The following is a 14148-nucleotide window of genomic DNA, read 5'->3' as shown; positions in this document are numbered from 1 at the left end:
AGAAATATCTCTTTCCCAGACATTTCGGTAATAAATAAATAAAATTTAAAAAAAAAAAAGGAAAATCTTGAGTTTTCTGCTAAATCAGACAGGAAAAATTCTGAAAGCTGAAATGTATCATTGGGGAAAAAGAGTATTTTTTTCCCTATGTTTTTTTTTTCTTTCTCCTTAATATATGCACGCATATTCTGGATTCTAAATTCATGTTTTGTTAAAGATGTCATTTTCTATATATATATATTTTCTTTTTTCCAGAGAGCAATATATATTTTAGTCCTGTTGTTAAAACACGTACTTTGATGTTACATTGTTTTTTCTTTATATGGATGCATGTACATGTACTTCAGTGGGCAGTTCTTCAGTTCATGATGCCTCTGGGTCTCCCGTATCTCATAAAACTTGGCAAGGAGAAAAATTTTCTGAAAGTCACATTCTATGGAAATGCTACTGTATCTGAGCAATACTGGTATTACTATGATTATAGTAGTTTACTTAGAAGAAAATATTGCTCTTGTTTGCAAGACAAAAAAAAAAAAAAAATTCACCACTTGAAAATACTACTACTATGGAGAGATGCTTTCTGAAATATATATTACTGGTTTTTAAGAAAAATATAACTACAATGTGAAAGGAATTAGTGCCTGACTTTTCTTGAAATTATCATAAAACTGTATGCTGAAAATAGAAACCCAGATTCTTCTTTATGTTACTGACAATGACACAGAAACAACGATCGAGAGGCAAAGGAAAAAAAAATCTTCTACCATCTATTTCTCTCTTCTCATTTTTAAGGAAGAAAAGGAAATTACTTAGCAAAATGGTTATTCTAGTGATATTTAGACTTTGCACTGAATGTCAAAGGACACAAAATGGTACAAGGCTAAATGCCATGTTAGGTACCCTCCTACAAAAGTCATTCTTAAAGCTTGCTCAGTATTTGTAACTGCTGCAGCTCATCCTTCAGTTTCTGTTAGTTTCTGTCTGTTATGTGTAGAGCAAATATCTGGAGGAAACCTCAAGTTCTGCATAATCAAGGGTCCCAGATAGTTCTTCATTGACATCCCCACAGTAACTCCAAGCCACCTATAAAGTTTCCTGCCTGTTCCCACTGGCAAGGCAAGTCTAGCAGACAGAGAGTTCAGAGACCCGCTAAATGAAAAAGTTGTGGAATGAATTAAATTCCATTATTTCAGAAACTAAACCATTCCACAAGATATAACATGAGTAGTATGGGTTTTGGTATTGTTGGATAAAACAACATAAACTTCAAATTTTCTTGCTTTCCAGCGATGTAGCTGGTGGAGATCACAGGCCCATCAGCCTATTTAAAACACAGATTGCTAGTGGAAAAGCTATCGTGGTAACAATTGATAAAGGACTGAGAGATGCTGGGCCAAAACGTGATGCACAAAACATTGATAGATTTAGGTGTGAATAAAACACCTAAAATTAATTCATTTTAAAGCATCTGCCAGTGGGGATATAGCATTGTGTATATAGATCAGTTGTCTAAGAAATTTTGTTTCTTTCATCAGCTGAAGCAGAAATCATGACATGTTCATGATTTTAAATCATGGCCAACTACTCACTGGACTAGTTGTGCATAAATAAGAGACAATTACAAGTAGCATTTTCATTTGGATGAGTATACTGATCCTGAGAATTTTAATCAACTCCTAAATTTTTATCTTCAGAAAAAAAATAAGTTCAACATTTTACTTAATTAGAACTGTGTTGAAACCAAAATTAATACTGATATTTGAAAAAACTTAAATCAAGATCTGAATTGTGTCCACCACCACTTTATACCTATGAAGTTAAACCTTTTAAAAGATACCAAAAGTATCAGAGAGGAAGCAAAATGTATTTCGTGTGAGAAGTAAGAATGTCCCAGATGCGGTAACCAAGCAAATCTGAGTCATGCCAACCAGAGCAGAAAAATGCTAAAGGTAATGTAAATGTAAAGGCTAAAGAAGAAAGAAACTCAACAATTGTGATCCAGCTGACAATTTTCTATGTCTCAGCAAAATCCTGTCAGTAAGAGAGAGCACAGGTGTAGTACCACAAAGAAAAATGTAGTGTTCCCTTGTGTACAAGGCCTGACAGATTAGCTGTGAATAAGCATTGTTAGACTAGCAATTTGTGTAATTAGGACATTTTGCCAGCTGTATCTAATGAGAAGCATCATGGAGTTTGGTCTGAGAGAATAATTCCTATATTTTTCTGGTCTGAGTTGTGCTTCTCTTACCCCACCTTGACCTCCTTTCTTTCTTCAGTAGGGGTTGGCTTTAAGCATGCCTTTTCTGATCCTCTCAAATCACTTTGCTGGTGACATCTTTGGCTCAGTATGTCTCTGTGGCATGGAAAATAATTTTTGCGTTTGCTTAGCAGAGTTTATTTTTGAGATCTGTTTCTTCATTGCTTCCAAGTTACTCCATTTTTCTCTTCTCTTTTTTATCTTTAAAATCAATTTTACCTGGTTCACAAGGTTGTCTATCAGTAGCAATCAGTGCTTGACTGCTACCATTTGCATTTACAGACTAGAACCTCCTGGTATTATCCCATGTCTGCACTTTTCCCTACCACATTTCAGTCTAAAGTAGACAATTCAATTTTATGCAAAATAACTGCTTGCCATTACTATAAATCAAAACCACACCAAAACGGATTTGGGCAATACTACCTGACTACCGGCTAACTGCTGTCACAGCTGAACAACCTTGAAACCAGTTCAGACCGAAACAAGCCCAGACACATCCCAAGACCCTGCGCTGTCAGGTCAGGCCTTTTCACTATGACTTTACCAGTATCAAACCTGTAATGAGATTGAAAACATAGCCAAAAACCCAAATAAATACCTAGGTCACTGTCCCTCACGCTATTCTTTGCTGTGATGGTTTTACTATGGCTAATGTCTGGGAAATATTATATAGGTTGCAGCTACCGCATTAACTGCAGTTTCATATATCTATTTTCAGTCCTTGATTCAGAGACTAAGAAAGGTTGGTTTAAAAAGAAATTGATAGGATTACTCTAAGAAAGGGAAGTTGTGTTGCAGGGCTAAATTTAGGAATGTAATACTTTCAAGTTGTAGATGTTTTTTCCTTGGTTGTGGGCTCAAAGAAAAGTGATTCAAGACTATCTGTGAAAACAGTATTTTAAGGAGAAAGGCTAGAACCATACCTAGATAGATGTAGCCAGATCACAGGGAAGGACTATTCTCAATATAATTTTTTTATAAAGGTCTGAATATTCTATTTGGATTGTTATGTTACTCTCACATCAAAAGATTTGGTATTTTATAGATGTTGGAAGGAGATTTCCTATAGATTTATGGAAAGGCATTGTAACATAAAATTATTTAGATATTTGAAAATTGTTTCATACAGAATAGTGGATGGGATTAAGAAAAAAAGAATGAACTGCTTAACCCATAAATAAACTGACAACATTTTCCTTCTAAATGTGGGACACCTATTATTAGTAGTATGAGTGTGACATTTTTAGCAATTGAATGCCTTATATGCTGACAGATATGACATAATAATATGTGTACATAATATGCAATTTTCATCTAAAATAACACCTTTTTATAGTTCCTGTGTACTCTTTTACTCCTATGTTATTATTATTTCATGTCTTCCTTTCTATAGAATAATTCTAGCCCATCCCTGTTTGTCTATGTTAAAAAGTTTACCCTTCATGTTATATAATCTCAAAATTTCCAGTGCCTGGGACTTCAAATCTCAGTTTTCACCTAGAAATATTTCTAGCTTTCACATGTGCAAAGAAGACCATGAGAATATAACTTACAAATAAATTACAAAGAATTTTAAAGATGTTTTGGTTATTTTCAAGATAGATGAAAGCAGTGGGAGAGAAAATTCAGTTCTTACTTTGTAGTTCTCATGACAATCTTTTGTACTTTTTTTTCATGGGTTTTTGCAACAGCAAATTTAGCTGATGAAATATTTCTGAGCCAATTAAATTTTCTTACATACATTCATATAAGTGTCAACAGGGATCATATTCAAGTCAAAACCAGCATGTTTGCATTGAAGGTTTGGAAAATAGTTTATGTTAGCTAACTTTGTCAGCCACATCTAACTCTTTAAAATTCTATTTTTGCTGAAAAGCAAGTGGCCTTGGACTGTTACATTTTCATTTTTAAGATTTTTTTAATGTAACTGAATGGGCAAGAATTAGTGTCTCTGAAAATAATCATACTTGAAGAGCAAGAAATTGAATTTTTCTGCAAATGGAATAAAACTTCACAGTGGTTTAAAGTAGCCAATTTGAGGACAACTTTTTGTTTTTAAGAGTTAGATCACAAAGATACAGTGAACACAATGATGTTTCCAACCTATATTTTAGGAACTACTGGTATCATTAGCTTTGCTTCTATAAAATATTCCTTATATAGCCTATGAAAATTCTATGTAAAAATGACTGTCTATAATCAATCATTAAAATTAAATATGTATGTAAACCTTCAAAAGCCCAGCAAAGGCAGGTACATTACACACCATTAAATCACCAAGTGTCTTTTTTTTTCCTAAGTAAAGGCACAAAAACAGCTGGACTCTCTTGCAGCACAAATCAATCCAAGAAGAAAAAAACAAAAGACAAAAAACACACACAAGAAAAAACACAACGAAGAAACAAACTGCAGCACCATACGCACAGGTAAATCATCACCGAATTTGGCCAAGTATATTTAATAAACACTTGGATGAAAAATTAAAACTGCCTTGTATCTTAATGGGAGACTGTGTTTGGAAGGATCAAACATGCATTAGAGCAATACAGTCACCAGTAGCTGTCAGTTCAGCCAAATGACTTAGCTGCAGGATGCCTTCTGTGCATCATAAAACCTCCTCAAACTGACAAACGTTCTGCCACTTGCTGCAGATGCATGGCTATTGTGCACAGCAAGGACTGGATATGTCATTACAACCCCATGTATCCCTAATTTGTATTGTCACATGAGAGCTCAAACCTGGAATGAGGCCCTGAAGGCACAAGAACTAATGAACTCTGCCTGGCATTGGGGAGGTAATCCATCATTGACATGTGGTGGCCCTTTTCTTTAGACTGTGTTGATGAAAATATTCTAGTCTCTCATGCCAAGTTACATTTTCTTAACTCTGCAATGCAGAAAGTTCTCCTAACACTAATCTTCTCATAGCAAAATAAACTATGCTTAGAATATTCTAAGTTAATTTGAAGTACTTCTTATTAAAAAAGGGAGAAGATGAAAAAAAAAAAAAAAGAAAAAAGGAAATAAAACATATTAGTCCAGTTGTCGAGGGTTAAGATTGCGGGGTGACAATAAAACCCTGGCAGATGATTGTTAGCCCCCTCTCCCCCCTCCCCACACTTCCCCCTCCCTCTCCCCCCTTTTCACTAAGGAGAGGCGATTGGGAGGAAAAGAAGCACAGAGTGAAGAGAGTTGGAAAAAATTAAAGATGTTTTACTAATGCTACTAATAAGAATAGAGAAAATAATACAAAATATACAAAACCAATCTTGAAAGTCTCAGCAACTGCAGAGCCGGCAACCAAAGTCCTGGATTAGACTCCGCAGCCAACCGGAGCTGGATTCAGTCTCTCACTAGGCCTCAGTTCGCAGGGACGACTAGCAAGGTCCTCTCCTAATGTCGGCCATAAGCAGAAGGGAAAAAGCAAAGGCAAAAAGGGAGCAAAAGGGAAAAAGGGACGAGATCCTCATGATCCCCCACTTTTATATGAAGTATTCACGTGAATGGAATGTTATACACAGTTGGTCAGTTTCTTGCTCACTTGCTTCTCGTCGCCCCTCTCGCGAGATGTCCATCTGTGCTTATCAATAAGTTTGCATTCCATTGCTAGGTTTACCAAAACATGTGTCTGGTTCTCCAGGAAAATGCAGTTAATATGAAGGCTTTAGCTGACAGGCAAATTCACTAAAAGAGAAACTTGTTTTTAGCAAAACCAGGACACCAGTCTTCCCTGTTTAACTATAGGCTTAGAAAATAAATATAGAACTAAATGAACACTGTTATAATAGTAACATTTATATCAAACCAAAGAGATATACGTGTGAATTTCAGTAGCAGGACAGTTTCATTAACATCGGTGCTAATATTAACACTAACATCAAGTGGCTAATACTACAATAATCCGTTAAACTTTACCTAAACTTACTAAATGTGGCAAAAAGTCTTTAGGATTGCCAGTTTTCTGCAGAACAACATTTGTCTCAATACAGCAAAATTTTAAAATGAGATTCTAGAAAGTTTTTTTCAAGAAAAATTAGCTGCCCAGAGTTTGTACTTTTCTAAAGTAAGTAAATGTATTTGTAAGAGGAGTTGGACAAGAAGTTTGCATTCTTTTTTTCTTGTTTTATGTTTTTCCAAGATAATATTTGACTTCTGTTAAGCATAACTTTAATAATCCTAATAAGATACGAATTTATGGATGTACTATCAAGAAGATTTCAAGTTATCTACTTTCATCATGTATTGACTGTTCCAGGCTGCCCAGTCCTCTACAATATAGGATAGTTAGCAAGTGCCTACTGCATGTCTGTGACTCAAAGACTAAAGGTGATTTGTATAGATAAAGCCAGATTTGAAAATAAAACAAATTCTTCCCACCTTGATCAGCCTGACTGGGTCTATCCAGTTCAACAAAAAATAGTAGCCAGTAGCAGATATTTAGTGAAACAAGCAACACTTCTCTCTCTGAGATGCTCTCAGTTTTTTTCACTCAAACCCTTAGGACTTCCAGAACCTGCATCCAAGTCAACATGTCACTGTAGCCAGCAGTAGACCTTACCGCTAAGAATGTACTGAATACTTTTTTCAAATATCTGAAGTGTTTAGCCTCTATATAACTATTAGTTATCACCTTCAAATCCTAGTCTGATAACATCCATGGTATTTGATCCTTACAATGTGACTCTTTCCTTCTCTTTTTATACTAGTTCCAGGTGCCTATTGCCAAACTGAATCAATAACATCTCATTGTAACAGAAACTGGCGTACAGCTCTTGTTCCCAAACCTCTAGGTTTTTTACAAACACTGGTACTCTTTATTTTCTTATATACAGTGGAAGAAAGGAAGGTCTATAAGGAGAAGGAATATGGGAATTTATATCTCGTTCCTTTTCTAGACCTTTAGCTGTTAAATGAGAAACATAACTATCTTCTGACTTCATTCTGGACAAAGTGTGATCTATCAGAAAAAGTCTCAGGACATTTGTCAGATCAAGCCAAGCTTTAGATGCAAAAAATTGATCAGCCATTTACATGTCAAAGTATGAGGGCCTGGCTGACTGGACGATGGGCATGATCATGTTCGAGTGCAAATTACTGTCTGGGTCTCTGGTCTTCTGGAATTGGCTGTACAGGAGCAGAGTCTGTAAGCAATTGCACTGTGCATAATTTGTATATATATATAAAAATTATTATCACTATAATTATTACTATTATTATTCTCTTCTTCTGCTGTCTTATTAGACTGTTCTTATCTCAACACATGAGTTTCATTCCTTCCCTTTCAGTTCTGTCCCCCATCCTACGTGGGAAGGAGGGATGAGCAAGCAGCTGCAAGGCACTAGTTGCCAGGTGCATTTAAACCATGACAGTAGTTAAAAATGGGGTAAATTCAGTAGAATTATATGTATAGAAAAATATTTAATACAGATATATGCAAAGAAAAATATTTGTCAAAGTTAATAAATTCATTCAGTTAAAAGAAAACCAAATACTTTTTTTCTAACCTCTTCCAAGAGTAGCATGTGAAAATCCTGAAAAAAAATAGAATTTTGCTATAATCTGGGCGTGTTGATGAAGACAAGACCATTATAAACTCAAAATGAGCTCTCCATTTAAAACTTACATTATTATGAAGATTCGAATAATAATAATCTAGGTCAAGAATACCTATCCAATTTAGAGAATGCTTTGGTCTTGATTCTGGACTAAGGTTAGACTAGATCACAAGTGTGAGCCCTTCTGCCTTAAACTTAGTAAACTAGTACCAGAAAAAGTTTAATTAAAGATTGTGATTGAACAAGGTGCTCGGTAGCCTCATCTAGACTCTGTTTCCCATAAAAGGTTGGACCAGATGATCTACTGATGCTATTCATTTAGTGTATTTAGTTTAAGATGGAGTGCTAAAACATGCCCTCAAGACAAATAGTCCTTAAAATTTAGTTTTGTGTTAAGAAGACATGTCTAAGTGTCACTTAGTACCCCACTTGAGACAGGATGACATACTTTCTTGGTTGCAATAAGTTATTTTGAAAGAAAAAAAGACCAGATTGTGATATTCAATCCTAGTTATATTTGGGCAGAAATATTTAGAAAGAAAATCCTTTAAAGGATTGAAACTCACTGAAGCACAGTCCTGTGACCATTGAATTACATCTGCTGTTTCATGATGTTTGCATGCCCTGTGCATTGGAGAAGTTTTTCTTCTCTGTAGAGTGGTGGGTTAGTAGCCAAAAGCTTACCCCAGTTGCAGTAATTAACTTCCTCAACATGGACATGACCTTCTAAATCCAACCTGAATTCACATTCATTATCTTGCTCCTGAACAGAGGAAGCTAAGTCTCAACTTCACTGTTCATTATTTCACTACTTCACTTCACATAATGATTTTTTATCTATCCATTTGGTTTATTTTTAATATCTTTTTTTTGACCTACAGAGCGATCATCCCTAATGGCACTAATACCTGGCATCTTCAATTCCACCATTTAAAGTGCCGTTAAACCAAGTGCTGTAATGAGACCCTTCAAGGAGACTATTATGTGGAAATTGATAAATCACTGTTTTATGTTTTTCTGGAATTATGCTAAATGATCAGTCCCCACTGCACAATACAAGGAGTACTGTACATAGAGCAATTCTTATCACCATGCTTGGCAGCCATTTCATCCAAATAAGTTCAGCACAGACATTTACTACATTTTTTGAAGATTGTTCATCTGAGCCTTTCCCTTAATTTTGGGAAAACTTCCTTGAATAAAAAGACTGGAAAAGAACTGGACACAAAACACATAAAGAGTAATTTTTTTGTAAGACACAAGTGCTTTTTGAAAGTGGGTATCTGGAGTACAGAAGAGACAGTTGACTGTTTCTCATGCTTTACGTAAGTTTTACAGGAAGATCAAAACTGCTGGGGGGGGTTTGACTGTTGCAAATATACATCAACCATGAGAAAATTCCAATTTCAGATTTATTTAAGGCAGAAAATTGAAAGCTTGAAATGCAATCAGAAACTGAATCTTTCTGATTTTGCAGAGTCCCAAAAAGGAGAATTTCCATTGTAATAATCTCTTCCTAATCTGGGTAACCATCATCCACTGAAGGCTAAGAAAACTGTACTATTGACAATGAACTATGAAGCACTGATAGTATTAAAAGAAAAATAAACATGATAAATAATAATGATAGAATGAATGTCTTCTCATTTGCCTTTGATTTTCAGAATTACACAAACACAGAATTCTACTAACTAAACATGGCGTGATAGACTGGGCTTTTATTAAGAGTAAGAAATAAAATAATATCAATTTATTTGTTTAAACCAAAGACTAAGTAGTAAAAATAAGTTTGATTAGACACAGTAATTGCCTATATGTTATTAGTAATTTATACATTCAGGTGTTTTCACTTTTCTATATTAACATGAAATTATCATCCTTTGTTGCTCAGTGCCAGACTTCTGGATGTCAGAGAATCATGATTGTAGAATAAATTTTTTGTGAGAGACCTGAAATATCTAAGTAGATCCAAGAACATATTTTCAGGTAAAATTAAAAAAAAAAAAATTTTCTTTAGAAGATTTTTCATAGATATCTTTTGGATTCTCAAATCAATTTTTAGAGTTGTATATCAAAAGAAATGTACATTATTGCTCTACGGAGTGGTAAAGTCAGGTGAATTATTAAAAAAGAAAAAAAAAAAGGTAGGAGATGTTCCTTAGGAAACCACTTAATATAGATGTTCCAGAGGAAAACTAAGGGATTCAGAAATGTAACCAAGTATGTATGTATATTCTTAAGATTTTCATACTTACTAGTGTAAAGCTAACATGCTAAGCTAATATTTTCCATCTCCCATGACTGGCACTATTGGACTAAATTTTTTGACAGAATGAGGTCTTCTGAATAGGTTTTCTAGGTAGTAGTAGATGACGACTACCCTCTCTGTCTCTCGGTGGTTATTACCACAAAAATTATCCCATATTCTTCTTTACTTTGTGCATTGTCAGCTAACTCTCACATTAAACTGAGATCATTAACTGTTTTAAATAGAGGCTACTATGCCTTTGCAGATCTCTATACAGTGTTTAATAAGACAGAGTCATGACTTATGAAAGCTAAGCCAAAACTAGAAAGCACTAGAAAGCAGTATATTTATTCAATCCTACCTCTAATAAACTAGGGGTTATAATTATGATTAAATATGTATATCCAAACAGATAGATATTTGTTGGTTTTGTTTGCTTTTCTATGAATAAGGGTCTTTACTCTGTTTTTTTTCTACTAGCCATTTCATGGAAAAGGAAGAGAATAAGTGTAATAATTCTAAAAGCTATATTAAACACATACCTGTTGGCTTGAATTGAGTTTTCCCTCTGTGTGTTTCGTGGTGCTACTCACATAAAATACACTGATATAAAATTAGGACTTATGAGTTCAAGTTACTACAATGAGAAACGAAATAGGCAGACCATCCATGTGCCATTGTCCTTTTTTTTTTTTTTTTTAGAGTTATATACTTTGTCTACATTTCACTCTGATTGAACAAGACTGAAGGAAGAGGTGGACAGAATTTTGGCATGTCCCTATGTACAGTTCTACCCTTACAGCAATCAGGATTATTTCATCTGTATTTCACTATCAGTCAGGCTTCTGTGATCCTGCATACCCAGTTTATAATCTCGAGTGACACTGAATTTATGCCAAACAATTGAACATCAGTGTACCAGATTCACGGCTCCAGATTTGGCAGATTTGATGTCAGCTTACAGAGTCTATCTGTAGAGCATAGGTCCACCCTTGGTGATCTTTGTGAACGTTAAGGATGGAGTTCATATAATCTTATTTTTGGCACCTGAAGTCTAGGTGTTTAATCAAGGCTAAAATGCCATTTATACATTTTTTCAGATCTGTTTCTCCCTGAAGATGTCTTTCTCTGCTGTCTAGAAAGGTATTTTTGAATCATGTGTATTAAATGCCTAGATTTGATACATCTAAAATTAAAATAATTTAATTTAACTAAAAATAAAGAAGGGAGAAATATTTTAATGAAAGTGTTTGTAAATGTTATTACTTTGAATAGTTTTTAAGACTGCCTACATATAACCTGTGTGTGTTGCCTGATTGCCCTTGAAATGTGTGGAAAACTACCATCATTCTCAGCTGTCGTCTTATTAAGACTCAGTTCCACAGGACAGGCATTTAAATTCAGAGAACTTTCCCATGTACTCAAAATTAGTGCATGATTAAGCATTTTCTTGAAATGAGAGCCAACATTTTTCTCTCATCAGATTACAAAAGGTTTATACTCTGCCTGTATTAATGAAACAAAAGCTGTAGGTATGGAAATACAGCAAATCCATTACTGAGCACCGCCCTCAATTAGTGCTGTGGACTGAATGTAATCTCTGTCCTTACCACCATAGCTACTTTCTTTACCCTCTCAACTGTGGTAGCTGTTCTCATACTATAGTCAGGTATGCAAAGTTCATAGCAACCTTGCAGAGCAGAGAGAGGTTACTGACTGTTGTACATGTTTAATTGAGAGAACTGCATTTCCCACATCCATAATACTCCCTTGTTTCACCTATAGTATTTTGTATTGCTTTATATGGTGCTAACTTCAATGTTTTTGATATACAGTGTACGTGCTATGGAACTGAGGTTATAGTCGCCTTCATTTTTTATATCTCCCAAGCTTTCTTTGAAAGCACAAGAGCCTGCCTGGAATGTCACTCTGATTAGTTGTAAACCATACTGCCAAAAAGGTGGAAGTGAGGTCAGGTTGTATGAAGCACAGGCAACTCACAATCAGACATTTTCTAACTTTCAAGTGCTTAATGTATCAACTTCAAAAGTGTTCTTTACAAATATTTTGAATAGATGTAAACACACTTGTTCATGCTTCTGTGGCTGTAATTTCCCTAGCTAGGGAAAAGTTTTCAAAAAGTCTGAGCTTCTGTTATTTATGTTTTCAAAACTATCACCTTAGTCTATAGATCTTCTAGATCCCTGAAGCTAATAGATTAAAGAATATCACACAGCTCCATACCATATCCAATGAATGATGTGATAAGAACTAATGACATCCAATATTCATTCCTGAGGTATATGTGTTTGTGAGTTTTCTACTATATATGAGAAAGGACCAGACTCAGAAACTACGAATTTTACTTTAAAAAAAGCATAAACTGACTTCACTCATTTTTCCCCTTTCAGTCTCCTCCAGGCTGATGCTGTCTAGCTGTGTTTCCTCTTAACTTCTCTCACCTTGTCCATTCTACCTACCCCTACAGTTCTAAACCCCTCACTTCATAGAATCATAGAAAAAAAGAATGGTTTGGGTTGGAAGGGACCTCTTTAAAGATTATCTAGTACAACGCTTTGCCATGGGCAGGGACATCTTCCACTAAATTAGGTTGCTCAAAACCCCATCCAGCATGACTTTGAACACTTCCAACTTCAAGCGGGTCATCCCAGGCTTTTTTGAAAACACCGTTTTACCACACTGGAATGGCATTCTTATTCCCATATCTTTCAACTCCTTGTTTCTTTCCCCAAGGTCCACACTGTATTTACCTGTACCTCTTACCCTTTTTGTCCAGTAAAGCTTGCCAATATTTCCCCATGGTTCCCATATCCTTTCTGAGCGTCCTTATCCAATTTGTCTTCTATATTCTGCCCAGTCTCCTATGATAATGAAACAGATTAATTCCTTCGGCAGCTCTCTCCCTCCATAGTATAAGCTCCCTGTTTATAGTCTTACATTTCAAACAGACCCAGAAGCCCTGAACTGAATAGATCCCATTCTTGTTTTTATCATGAGTGAAATACGTAACTCTTAAGAGCTTATAGCTGCTGAAATGTAAAATGTCAATTCTTGGTGCAGCTGATGATCAGGGATTTTTCAAAAGGATTTAAATTAGCTAAATTTTAGTAGAATTTCCCAAGACAAAAAATGACAAAATATGCTGTTGTCACAAAGGGATTCTTTCTTGATTCTAAATTTCAGGTCCAAGTTTTAATAGCTATTAATTACTTATATATTTTGGGAAAGCCCTTCATGTCCTTGACAGAAGACCCTTGGGGAAATATGAACTTTCTTATAAGAAAGGTCAGTGCTATGCTCCAGAGGAAAAAACTGGGGCCTTCACAACTTAAACTGGGGAAAATTCCTTTCTTATACCACATCTGGCTCAGCTTTTTGACCTTAAGTATTCAAATGAGATACAGTAACCAGAAAAAGCAACACATTTTTATCACGACTGGCCACACAGATATTCCTTCCTCATTAGCTTTCTTCTAAGTCTGATCAAAATCCTGCAATTCACAGACTAGAAACATTTTACAAAACTAGATGTCAAATACTTTCATGTGAAAAGGAGAAATTATTTCTGTCTATAGCTAACAAAAACTTCAGAGCATGAGATTAGAACATTCATTGCATGATGCAACAAAAATGATCAAGATTTATTTCACTCTTACTTATTACTTTAACAAAGTGGGTTTCAGTGTTTAATCACAGATTGTAAGAGAATACACAGATTGTATTTTTATCCAGTACTTTTTTCATTTCTTGAAAAGTATTTTTTCTTCTCTTTCTAACCAGTATGATTTTTAGCATTTACTTACTTTACAATTTAAGTGCAAGTCCTTGTGTATATCCTGTCTTTTAGGCAGAAACCAAAAAGGCTTTTAGCCAATCCTTCCTGATTTGTATGAGACAGACGTCCTGATTTTATGTCAGGACAAAACAAATCACAGTAAGACTGCTATGATACAGACAGATTTGGTTCACATTTGTTAACACCCTGTTTTGAGGACAAAATTTGTAAGGACTTGTTCATGTCTTGACTGTATTTATACACAGTGATAGTACACACAAACTACACT

Source organism: Columba livia, chromosome 2 (genome assembly GCF_036013475.1).
Source record: "Columba livia isolate bColLiv1 breed racing homer chromosome 2, bColLiv1.pat.W.v2, whole genome shotgun sequence".
NCBI classification, from domain to species: domain Eukaryota; kingdom Metazoa; phylum Chordata; class Aves; order Columbiformes; family Columbidae; genus Columba; species Columba livia.
Note: the sequence above shows the minus strand (reverse complement) of the source record.